Below are 13,935 nucleotides of genomic sequence, written 5' to 3'. Positions count from 1 at the left end.
TATGATAGCTCATGATTTAATCTTATTTGTATTTGATTATTTTCATATATACTTGTGACAGCTTTTAGGATATTATTTGGTATTTGTCTTTCTTTTAATATGTTAAATAATATGTTTCTTTTAACTTTGTCAAATGCCTTTTCAAAGTCAATAAATGCAATATGTGTTTCTAAATTATATTCTCTTCTTTTCTCTATTATTAATTTTAAGCAGAAGGCTGGGTCTATACATGATCGTCCTTTTCTAAATCCATTTTGTACCTCTAGAATAAAGTTTTAGGAATATTTCATTAGTTTGTTATTTAAGATTCTGCTGTATATTTTGTAACATGAATTTAGTATACTGATACCTCTATAGTTTTTAGGGTCATCTCTATTACCTTTCTTAAAGATAGGAATCACAATTGCTTTTTTCCATTCTATTGGGGGGGGGGATACCAGTTGAGTAAATTTTATTTAAAAATAGTAAGATTCTTTTTTTGAATCTTGTTCCTGCGTATTTATATAGTTCTGAACCTAGCTTATCTTCTCTAGGTGATTTTCCGTTTCTTGTTTCTTTCATGCTGATTTCTAATTCTTCTTCAGTTATTTTCTTTTCATTTTCGTTAATTGTTTGCCAGTTGTCTTTTTTAAAATATTTGTCTGTCCACAGTTCTGTGTAGTAATTTAAAATTCTTCTAATTTTAATTCAGTGTTTAATTTTATGTTTTCTTTGGTATCTGCATTTAGATGTTTCAAAATCTTATATACATTGGGTCTTATTTTATATAAATCATGTTCTAAATTAGAAACAAATTTATTCCATGATTCTCGATGTCTTTTTCTTACTTCTCTTTTAGCTATGGCTCTTATTCTTTTATATTCTCTTTCATCTTCTAATCTTTTACTGCTTAACCATTTGTGATAGGCTTCTTTTTTCTTTTTGATTATTTCTTTGATTGTATCATCCCAGATCTTCAGTTTTTTCTTTTATTGAATTTTTTGGTCTTTCCTAAGCTTTCATTTGCTGCTGCATTTAGTATCGTTTTTATATTAAGCCATTCTATTTCTATTTCTTCATTTTGTTTTATTTTATCTAGATACTGGTTAATTCTTTGTTCATATAGCCATTGTACATTTGTGCCATTCAATAGTCTAGTTTTATAAACAAATGTTTCAATTTTTCTTTCTGTTCTTGTTACTTGTAGCCATTTAGGTGGTAATCTTAATTTTATTTTAACAAGGAAGTGGTCACTGCTTATTTCATATCCTCTGTGAACTCTAACATCTAGTGAAAATTTTGATGTCTTTTCATTTAATATGAAGTAATCTAATATTGATTTCCATCCTCTTGCTGCCCAAGTATATTTATGTATGTCTTTATGTTTATAGAAGGATTCATTATTTTTAGGTTATTATAAACTACAAAGTCAATCAATTTTTTACCATTTCTGTTTAGAGTGTGTTCTCCATGTATTCCTATATTATTATTAATTTTCGTGTTTCCAATTCTTGCATTTAAGTCTCCTGCTAAAATTATGTAATCATTTTTATTTATTTTATTATATATGTTTTGTAGCTGATTATAAAAATCAATATTATCCTGTTCTCTTCCTTCTTCTGGGGCATATAAACCAATTATTGTTAAATAGCCTCTATCTATTTTTATTCTAGCTTCTATTATTCTTTCATTCCATAATTTATAATGTTTTAACTGTTTTGAAAGGGAGTTATGAATCCAAATCATGACACCTGCTTGTGCTCTTTGGTCTCTGTCGACTCCACTGTATATCACATTAAAATTTTCAGTTCTCATAGTTCCTTTTAATTTCTTTTTTGTTTCAGTGATTACTGCTATTTTAAAATTTCTTTCATTTAATAACTGGTCTAATTCTATTTCTTTATATGCTATTCTTCTTACATTCCAGTTTGCTATGTGTATTATATTTTGTCGTTTCCATTTTCGTTTTCCCTTTTCCATTCCAGGGTCGTTTCCCATAGATTCAATCCGATTGTCTTTTTCTGTCAGCTTACAAGTATGGTTATGTTCTCCATGTCAGGGGACTAGCCTGACGATGGAATAGTTCAGCGGTAGGGCTGCTTCCTTAAGGCTTCTGAACTCGCCTTCTTCCGAATTTAAACCCATAGGAGGAATAGAGTATATTGAAGGGAAAAGGGTAGATTATAGAAAAATATAGTAAGGTTTATAGAGAGGACATAGTTGTAAGGCCAGAAATGAAAAGACCCCATGGCCCCCGAGTACTCTAATAGCACAAGGGTCATAAAGTAAGAAGAGTTGGCTGATAAGGCCTTATAGGAAAGATTAAAGTAAGTGGGTCTTCCTCAAAGTAGAAGAAGGATAGGATAGATCCAGCTAGGCGTCCATGGGAGTGCCGCTTCCCTTACAATCAAGATGATTGACCCTTATGGCCCTGTTGGTCCACGAGTCCTTATTCAGTATATTCGGATCACCCCGCCATATATATATATACACACACGCACGCGCATGTACACACACACACATGGTGGGCTCCCCTATCCACCACCCAGGGGACGCGCTCTCTAGGGGTTACAGGGTCCCCTGAGAGCTCTTCTAATTATATATATATATATATATATATATATATATATATATATTTTTTTTTTTTAAATAACGAAACCTGTGGTGAATTCATCACTAAAAAACACACGCACTGACCCACAGTAATGACTATTTAATTCATAACTTCTTATTTGTTTGAACTACTGTACTGATGATGTCCCAAGATACTCGGGATGAAATATTTACGAATTAAATAGTCATTACTGTGGTTAGTACGTGTGTTTTTTAGTGGGGTTCAAATGATATGTTAGTCAACCTCGTTACATAATAGTTGAATCAAATTGGAAAATAATCTAAAGAACTGTTGTAAAAAAAAAATTGGTTTCGGGTTGAATAATGAATTATATCCATTGTACGACATTGTACGACAAATTTTCTCAACGGGAAGATATTCCATTCATAAATTTCTTGAATTTCGCTGTCAATAACATGAACATCGCTGGAATGTCTGAAGCTTGGATTCTCTTCGAACAGCAAATCTAATTCTGAACCATTCATGGGATCGAGATGATATCAGTTAAGTCCTGCTTATGTATACTGAAGTCACTGGTTATCCATTTCAGTTGCTGGACAAAAAAACAGTGTGATTTGGGAATACATCAGGATGGTGTATTCCCAAAAGACTTCGGATCGAATCCTAACATGAAAAAGCAATGAAATTCATTTGAACCTTTCGGCTAAATGTGAGTTAGCAGGCATCATACGGAATTAGAAGGATTTTAGTTTCCATAAACAAATAAACGCCGAAAACAGATGCAATTCAAAGATATGACGTGTGCACACACATTGCAGTCTCAGTTTCTTGATGCAATTCAAATCAATTTCAAAATTCCGACTTTGCTGCTACTGTGATAATTAATGGCGCCTATGAAAACAAAGAATGCACATTGAACATCAGCTCCACCTCGCTGTTCAAGCTGATAAAAATAACGTAATAATAACGTAAACAGTTCATATGTTTGGAACTGGCAACAAAAGAGAAAGATTAACAGTAAGAATTTCAAAAAGAGTACTTGAAGGTATTTAAATCGGATTTAATATTAATCCAGCTGAGGTTCACTTGAAATCGAATTTAAAAACTAAAATTACATTCCATAGAAAAGGTGCGAACTAGCAATTAGTCCAGAATGAGATATCTTAAAATTCCGGATACTCGAGATATCTTCTCTAAATAACAAATGTAGTTCCTCTTATAAAGAGAGCTTCATTTTATTAAGTGATCAGCTTATTAAGTCATCTTACATCTAAGCTAGCGGGAATGATGATGTTGTGGTTTGGGAATTATGGCAGAAGCAGTGTAGACTGTGAGTCCAGTCTGTTATATCAGCTTCTGTTTTTTTGGCTGGTTTTGTCTTTAAGAAACGACAGTTAAGTCCGGTCATTTTTCAGTGACAGGACTTAATGCAATAACTAACTTTGTAACATTCTAATTTTCAAGTAATATAAACTCATTTCCGCATTAATCCAGCAGTATCAGGATTTAATCTGATCTGCTTTACTATTTTTCGTTCGTTTATCTTACTTAACAATTTTAGCAACCTAAAATGAATACTCGACTACGATTGTTGTATTTCATCTAGTTGATAATTTATTTCTGGTATTTGACAAGTTCCTGAGACATTAAAAATTATCACGGTCTCGGTATCTAATGTATAGTTTCTTCACGTTTGGCTCTCTCTCTCTGCCTTGCGCTGAGCAAAGAAACCTACATCATTCGGTATTTTTCAGCTCCGAAATTTCTTACTCAAAGCAAAGCACTTGTAACATAGCATATGGTGAGATTCAATAAAGAAATGGTATTTAAAATCATCCCTAATTAAATCACAAATCCGATTTACTCTCTCCCCCCATCCTAGACTCTCTTTCAGTGTCTGTAATTTAGAAAAGAGTTCGGAACATCGATGTGGTTTTTCAATAACGGGCTTAAAGACAAGATCTGTTCCGTTTGTTATTCATTTTTTCTTCTGTCTCCAAAGACTACTGGGAATGGCAGTGCGGAGATTACTGACTCACTCAACGACTCCTGTGCAAACGCTTAGATAAAGGGCGAACATGTAGAGGTTGTTTAGAAGTATCACACACACACACACACACACACACACACACACACACACACACACACACACACACACACACACACACACACACACACACACACAGTGTAATTTTTAAAGACTGGAATTAAAAAACTATTCAGATCAACTTATGCACGCCACAAGAGCTATTGTCTCCATTTCAACGATGTCAGCAACGCTGCTCGTGAAGTGCAGAATTAATTACTGACTGTTCTGCGATATTAAATTAGTCAGACGTGTGGAGAGAAGGAGTTTTTGTCTTTTTCCATTGTTACTTCAAGAGAAACCTTCTTTTACTTAGGGCTAATCTGTACCCACCTCATTAAGATGCTCCGTCTCATTATTAAGTCTTTACACAACGTTGAAGAGGTTATCCGTTGAAAAAGATTTACCTGATGTGGACGACGAATATTTAAAGAAAATAGAAACCGATCCCAACTATTGAAATGCTTGCTGCTAATTAATAAATTGAATGACAGAAGAAAATAGACAAGGTATCTGTGCATACGTACAATTTGGAAGTTTCTTATATTTATAGAATTAAGATTTGCAATCAATATATGCTTGATCTGATTTCTTCGTTAGTTCTGTAGTCTGCAAATGAAGATATTTTAGCTGTCGCCGTCGTCAGAAAACATTCGTACTAACATTTCATAGAAACTATGAAATAAGGTCGGTCTACCACAGCACGACTTTCTTAACGGTGCTTAGTCGTATTGTTAATTTAGTCCGTTTTCTACTTTTTATTTCTGAAACTATCAACAGTAAGAAACAAGTAATCCCTCAGAAAAAAAATAAATCAGTAGCAATTACGGTTTTTATGATCTCTGAATGAATAGTATTAATATGGCATGTCGTTCGCTCAAAAATTATAAGTAACGATGCATATCAAAGCATAATGTGATATATAATAATAATAATCAAACTTAGCTTGAGTGGCCCATCACGATATATAAATCTCACACAAGCTTAATATAAACCCATTATCCTTATTACAAGTATAAATCCCATTATATCTGTGATGGGAAGAGAACTGTATCTACATACTTCAGCTATGTCTGGCACTGCATAGATTCTCAGGTTGTGTTTCTTTTTTGCAGGAAGAAAACTTGGATACCTCCTTAGAATGACTGACTAGCTCACGTTTAATTCAAAAACTTTACAATTGCTCCTCTCATCCAAGAGGGATCCGAACCCATGCCTTTCCAGTTAAATGTCGTAATCGCTACCGAGACATTATTTTGTACCAAATCATTATTATATTTGAATTCTTGTTCTGGCTAAGCAAAATAATATTACTTTTTTTGTTAGAAAATAACGAATAAGGAAATAAACGTTACATCATCGGGAGAAAAAAAGTGAACTGAATTATTTATCCCTGGAAGAAAATATTCTTCTGGCAATATTAATCCTTGTTTGAACGAAAAAAGGATTCTTTTTTTCCCCAAGATAGCCAACAAAACAGATTAAACAATTCACAACCCACGATTATAGATTAAAAGGCTGTTTTCTACTTGTAATTGGTCGCATATGCTTTATTTATTTCTTAAATAAAACTACTGAAAATCATTTCTCAGGAGTTGGATTGAGGGCTGCTAGCTCACTTAGGACTCTTCGGTTCCAATGCCTTCAATTTGAAATGCGCTCACAATCAACCCACCACCTTCTAGCTAAAACGAAGAACTTCCATGTAGCGTTAGTGGTTACAATAAGTAAATTTAGTTACGCTCTCCTTGTCTAATTCGTGCACACAATTCTCTCTCTCTCTCTCGCTCATACGGATGATGCGAAGAGAAAAAAAGAAAGAAGAAAGAAACGAAAAACAGCACTCGGAGATCCGTTAAAATAAATTCACTTTGGCTTAACATAAAAGTACTTTCGTTGTGTCTTTTGTTCTCCGTAGCAGTCTAATTAATTACAACCCACGCTTATCGAAAATACCTAAGCAGTGCTTGTCTGCACCCTCTTAATCCCTCGCCATGAAACGACAAGCAGTGGTCGGTTAGAAGGAAAGGATGAAGCAGGTCTGAAGAAGAATTATTTATTGACACAACTAGCTGCCTCGTGCAAACCCTCGGTTATTTATACAAATGGTTTGATATTCAAAACATACACACAAAGAAAAAAAAATTGCATTTCTCGCATTGTTTCTTGCTGTTCCATAATTGTGGATAATTTCATATACATGTTCCCTTTAATATTTAAGTCGTTTTTTTTTTTTTTTACTATATTTGATCACCGATCTTCACCATTTCTCTCTCTCTCTCTCTCTCTCTCTCTCTCTTTCTCTCTCACCAGGGTGCGTAATCGTGTATATATTTCACAAGTATCCGTTGAAATATATGCTGTGTATTCCCTACCATCACTCTCCTTGTGTTTTTTCTTCAGGTGACATTTAACTGGTAGTAATTCAATTACTAATGGTAATAATTATTTTATCTGATTAGTTCATTCAGTTGAAACTTAAAAATTTCAAAGAGTACTTGCATTCTGACAGAAACATGTTAATAATAAAATATTCAAAAGTCTTTGAATTCTGTGATTTTGTAAACAAACTGTAGGAGTAAGCATTTTACTAAGTATTTTTAGTTTCATTAATTTTCTGTAGAAAAAAGAAATGTCAGTTTGTCCCTAAGTAGGCAAAACGACATTTAAGACACTGAGATAGCAAATTTCTGAGAATAGTTGCAATATGCAATCATGTAGTGTGTGCAGCATCAGCAAAAAATCCCTTGGTACTGTTGCTCTTACTCTTACGATGGCATAATTTCCAGAGGATATCGCATTTTATTAAGGCGTATCACTGATTTCCAGAACTCTTTTAAATGCTATGGTTTTCCTCAGAGGTAAGCAAAAACAATAGCAAAATAGGAGTCGTAGATCGTGTCGAATGTTATAAATATCGCAAATCGCTATCACTGGGAGCATAAAATTGAGAGAGAAACAGATTTTATATTTTATTGTTAAACTTGGTAAAAAGTTCATTTTGTTAAGTGATTTGTTTTTATCAAAATATATATTATGATAACAGTGTTATTAAAAATGCTAACATTGTTGTTGAGATGTATTTACATTTTTAAAACATTTATGTGTAATACATGCCAATCTAATCTTATCAATAGTGTTTTCGCTCTCCAACCAACGCAATTGATTCAAATCGTACTTGTGTGTGTGACGCGAATGTTTCATTCTGACGCTCTCCTATTTCCTCTTCCGGTGAATGTTGTGTAAAAATTTCGAGTTTGAGTTTTCAGAATGGGCAATTAGGTATGCATGTATTGTATAGTCTGGTGGTAGATACATTTTAGACTTTGGTGCATGTTTGATATGAAAGACCTTGATATAAAAGCAAATGCTAGTAAAAAGAAAGAACGTTGAAAGTTCACTTATGTTGAAAGACGAACTAGGTGGACATTATACTTCTTAGAAAGCTAAATCCCGCAGCGGTTCTGGCTCTAATGTCTACTAGGGTGGAACGTCATGCTGTCCAATGGTGTATGATGAGCCAGGTACCATTCAGCATGGCCAACAGTCGTACACCAATGTTAGACTTACTGGTGTTTAGAGCATATCCGATGGTCTGGTTCGTTCTAGACAATTGGGACCTAGAAAGTAGAAAGGTCATTCACTGCGCTTAGATCTGGAGTCTGTGAAGGATATTTAAGCTTTTATATATCGTTCTCCACAAATTATATCGCCATAGTACCTGCTTTCTGCCAGGGTTCATTGCCTGTGTGGAAAGAGACCCGGGTCTGCTTCGTGTTACAATAAGAAAGCACGGCGTTATTCAAAAGAATTGCATTCGTTGGCATTCATTCTTCCGGACTCTACAAAGGTTCAATCGTATATACCAGATCAGCTCGAGAACATTTCACCTCCAACCCCAAATTCACCCTTTGAATGATACATTCGGACATAAGGCGTTTCCTTGGCATTCGGTACATTCGCTTATCAGATTGAAAAAGTGGATGATCGTTTAACAACATATCACCAACTTCGAACTTGCAGACCAATCATTATTTTCTCGGAATACATTGTTGACGTTTGGTTTATTTACAGCTGATCTGCAGAAACAGAGATGTTAAAGCTGTTCACTGAGTGGCCTACCACTAGCCTGAATTACCGATTCTTTGAAGTTTTCACATAAAACTGCAAAGATTTATATACTATTATTTCCAGCATCCTTTGATCTTTTCGTTTAGCTTTGGGATAACGTCCTGTGCTCTTCTTGGCAGGAGTGGTACTCTTACATTTCCATCAGGTGCCTACAATGGATTCTTGGCAATGACCACTGATAAGGCATCTCATATGACGCCTCTCTCGAACTCCAATAATTATTTCCCAGAGTTATTGACAGCAAATAAATGATATTCACTCTACGAGGTTGTATTATTATTATTATTATTATTATTATTATATTTTTCTTCTCCCGTAGTCCTAAATGGACCGTTGGGTCATTCATGGCTGGTAGGTGATAGTCTTGGTTAGCTTCCTCCAGTTATCTCGGTCTCTTGTTCGTGATGACAGTTGAGAAAGGGAGGAATTTGTCCATTTTTTGATGTTATCAGTCCATTTTAATCGAGGTTGGCCCCTAACCCTTGGTCTCGGAACGATTCCTTCTAGTGCTTGCTTTGGAATGCCATTAGCCCTCTCCATATGTCCGAACCATTTCATCTGTCTTCTTCTGAAGACTGTCAGAATATTTTCCATTTTTCTCCCGTCTATTGAATCAATCAGTTTTCGGACATTTTCACTGGTTTCGTGAGCGGTATAGTGAATTCTCAAAAGTCGTCTGTAAGTTTTCATTTCAAAAGACAGGAGTCTCCTCTCATCTTCCCTCAATAAAGTCCAGGCCTCACAACCATACAAGAGAACAGAATTCACCAAGTTGTCAATTAGTCTTAGTCTGGTTGTGATTGCTATTATGTTATCTCCCCACAATGGTTTTATCTTTTGTAGGGCCACGGTTGCCTTAGCAATTCGGAATTTAATGTCAGTTTTTGAACAACCATCTTGACTCAACGTGCTTTCTAGATAAGTGAACTTGTTTACATTCTCAATTTGTTTATTGACAAAATAAAATTATATTATTATTATAATATATATTATTATATACCATATATTATATATTCTGGTTCTATTTTTATATACCAATATTGCTGCATGAAGAAATTATCGTACATATTTTAAATAAAGTGGTGTTTGAGTCGCCTAATATCGTGCTGTAGCATCAAGTCACATCCTGCTTTAGCAAAAATAAGGGGTTTTCTCTATTCGCAAAATGTACATAGACAGAGGTTCTCGATAAATTATTTATTTAATTTAGTAGAAATATTTTTATAAAACAATCAGTTTTATCTTCTATCTGTGTGTGTGATTAAAAATATAAAGCATCGTCCCCCCCACACACAGAGAGACTTTAGTGACAATCAGCGCTTTTAAACTATTTGAAGTGGTACCCATTTCTCATCAAGAATGCAAACTAATATTCTCAGAAGTAGTTTCTGAGGTAATCGTATAGTGTTGCGGACATTCTGAATTTCGGTAGAAGGAGAAGCCACGAAAAAATTGAAATGCTAGCGCATCAGTTCAAGCTTTAATACCAACAGAAACTGCTTAAATGCTTTCGTGAGCTCGTGTTTACTAAGTGCAATACTAAGATAACTCATTCCAAAGATTATGCTGGTTTATCTGGTAAGAAATGGATAATTTATCCTTTCTCTATAATTGTTAAATTCACAACATCAAGCCTTTAATAGTCCCTCTTTTACGCTTTTATGAATTGTCATGCACACGAATATTCTCCTTTTCATATTGTCGTTGGTGTCTTTAATTAATGAACAAAATTTAAATTTTGTTCATTAATTAAAGAATAAACTACTACTCCTCTGGGGCTTTTTTCTTTTGATGTTAAGTATTTTTAACGGACGTTCTAGTTTCACTGCGACGGATGCCACCGTTGAGTGCGGCGTTATTTATTGGCGATATAAATAGGGTTCTGTCCAGAGTCAAGAAGTGTTTTTCCCGTTTTTTTTTTTTTTTTCCCCTAACACGAAATCACATCTCCCGCAGATGTTCCGTTTTCTCTTGGCTGTGTTTTAGAGACAGCAGCGTGAATGGCAGGCGGAGTAAATATTTAGTAACGAACTCGTAAGCTCTGAGCACGGGCCATTGCAGACGGTTTGGAAAACTTGTCATCATGGACTGCACCGATGGTTGAAACTACCATCAACAAAAACGAGTACTTGGAAAACCATTTAGCTCCGGTGATTTCCCGTTTATGACATTAGATGAGGTCGTTTAGAGAAATCGACCGGCACTAATTTGCTTTTCGAAGCATTCAAAACCAATCGAAACAGGCCGAAATAAAAGTTCGAGTAATCTACAACTGCCTGTTAAACGACTTTCTCACATTCATGCTCGCCGAATTAGGTCGTCACGTGTCCTATTACTGTTTTCTTCATTTCCTCATACAACGACTTTGCCCTCGCTTTCACCTCAACCATACACTGTTAGCATTAAAAAATGAAAAAGAAAACGAAAAGATATATTTTGTACTTGCCAATAAAAGTGCGCGGGCATGCAAATTAAAACGCCCATAGTTCGGGCGAAGGGTGTCATTAGTTATGAATAACTTTAAGAGGAATATTTGTGCTCATTTTAAATTTGAAATAGTTGGATATTCAGCACTAAATAATTTTCCATGCAGTTAATAATAGCTAATAACACAGAGATGAACAGTCGCATCAGAGATAATGAGAAAGTTCTAATGATTTTAGAATTGTTGCAGATTTATTTCCATTCAACTATCAGTCTAAAAATATTTTTCTTGAATAATTTGAATTAAAGTTTTAATATTCTGTAATATAAAAAGTACACTGCCGCATATTTAAATACGTGTAAATTATCTCATAAACGGTTTTCCACTAAGGATCCTTGCGATAATGCAATACCAAACTTCGAGTAAAAATTTAGAATTTAGATATCATATAATTATTATTGAAAGGAAAAGTTTTTTTCAGTTATTTCAATTTTATTTAAATTACAATTTTATACCTCATTTACACGTGTAAATACCTCATTTACACTTCTCGTCCTGCGTCTTTTCAGTGATATAAACAAAACTCGGCTACAAATTGAAAGAAGCATCACCGGCGTGCAGTATAACGATAAGTAACGTAGATAAATAAGAAGAAACTGATGCAGTTCAATGTGCTTATCTTCAGCCTGGAGCGAGAGGTCGGTCTGCTCTCGGGATGAAACTAAAGTACAAAGAAGATGTGATTTCCCATTGAGTGGAAGCTTAAAATTTGGAACTTTTATATAGCAAATGCTGCGGAACCACTTGTGAACACCTAATTATTTATCTAGTTTTATTCTTTACCATTGGCGATAAATTTATGAAATATTCCTGTACATACTGTATTATCGATATAATAAAAAGGTAGAAAATTATAAACAACCACATCGTAATACTTGGAGAATCATGATTAGGGTTCTTTTAATTCGTCTGCAGGGTCTTTGAGGACTGTCGTACTGCTGTCTATTTACAACGAACATCAAATAAAAACTGTTGCTACCCATTGACGAATTACCATTTCTTTCATCTTCTTATCATCAACATAAATTACAATTTATTCACAGGGAAAAAATATGCTACTCATGTGGCACCGGGGTACATCATCCTCGGAGATACATATATGAAGGTATCTGAGGGGAAGATGAGTTTTTTTTTAATTTTATTTGGCATTTCCGTTCTTAAGACTGTATGCTGCTCTTTAATCGCGGGAGAGTTCTAAGGCACGAAAACTAGTCAAAGAGAAATAGTTAGGACTAAATTTTGTTGTTCTTTTTTCACGGGCCCAATCAAAACCGATGTTATAGAACTGTTATAAATTTACAACTTGTACCGTTGATTCACCAGGGAAGTGTTTAAACTAACGACTCTCATGATTTGTACTCTAAGCCTCTTCCCTCTGTTCTGATAAAAGAGCAACCTTCCCGAGGTTAATCAAGGAGGCAGTGTTAGAATTTAGATCTTTTTAAATCTGATAGGAACCTAACAATCTGTCACCAACGCCACTGTCAACAAGAAAGAACAACAATGGCGATAACCACTGTAAATTCGTTTTCTCATTGTAGGAGTTATTTCCATGTCTATTACATCTTCTGGTGATGTGCGCATAAACCATCACAGCAGTAGTTAGCGTCTTAGTGAAGGTTTAGAAAACACACTGTTTATGTATTAACAAATATTTAAGTTTCCTATTATATATCATAGCAATAATTTTGGCATTCTTAGAGTTGTTTAGTCAAAGAATAAATAATTTCTTCGCTTAAAATGTTAAACTGTCCTTTTTAATGCTGAAAACGCTTTCGAGTTTTTAATAGAAACCATCATTCTAGCTGAATCATGAAGATTGATTTCGTATTTCACAATGGCCCTAGCGTTTTAGTCAGTAGACTTGTTTTATATATAAACAGACGAAAATCCACAACTAGAGTCAAATAGGCCGAATGAACTCCTCGAGTTAGCATCTTTAATATATTTGAGAAATTAACGCTCCTAATCGAAAGTAAGTCAGATGAATTGTGAAACATGAAGAACTTCAACAATCGTTGTCACATAAGTATTTTTCTCACCGTGTATTGATTTCTTTCTAAAGAAAGAAAAAGTAACACCACTTGAAATTTCCTTTCAATAAACTGTGAAGAGATATTACAGATTAGATGGGATAAACAAGACTCAAAAAAGTTCGAATTTTCATTTCAATTCTGAAAAAATAACGACATTGAAAATTACAGTTGGTCGAATGCAACAGGATGCCTTCAAGGTCATTAAGGTTCTCCTTAAAAGTTTTGTGAGCAAGACACATACAAGCAGCATTTCGTACATGAGGTAATTCCAACTCTACAAACTTAAAAAAAGAAGTGCTTTTCCGTGTCTGCAGTTTGTGTATAACAAAGGAAATAAACAAGACAAACATAATAATATAGCTTTACTAAACTGGAATCATGCCATGCTCTTTTCAAGTAAACTGCGAAGTCAGAGGAATATCAAAAAGGTATTGTCCCCAAAAGAAAATGGACGTATGGAAGTTATACATATACCGTTATCCACCTAAAAATATAAAGCTGCTTTCTGAAGTTCAAGATATTATAACAGTTTTCTTTACTAGCGACGAAAGATCTTATAACATTCGCTGTATGGGATGTATTGAAGAAGAAGCAGATTAAGCCATAAACAGACAGCGAAGAAAATAAAATACGTAGCAGCTCT

The sequence above is a fragment of the Typopeltis vanoorti genome, chromosome 2, assembly GCF_054136105.1.
Source record: "Typopeltis vanoorti isolate ZY-2024b chromosome 2, IOZ_Tvanoo_1.0, whole genome shotgun sequence".
Classification (NCBI taxonomy): Eukaryota; Metazoa; Arthropoda; class Arachnida; order Uropygi; family Thelyphonidae; genus Typopeltis; species Typopeltis vanoorti.
The sequence above is the reverse complement of the archived record's forward strand: the minus strand, read 5'-3'. Positions refer to the sequence as shown.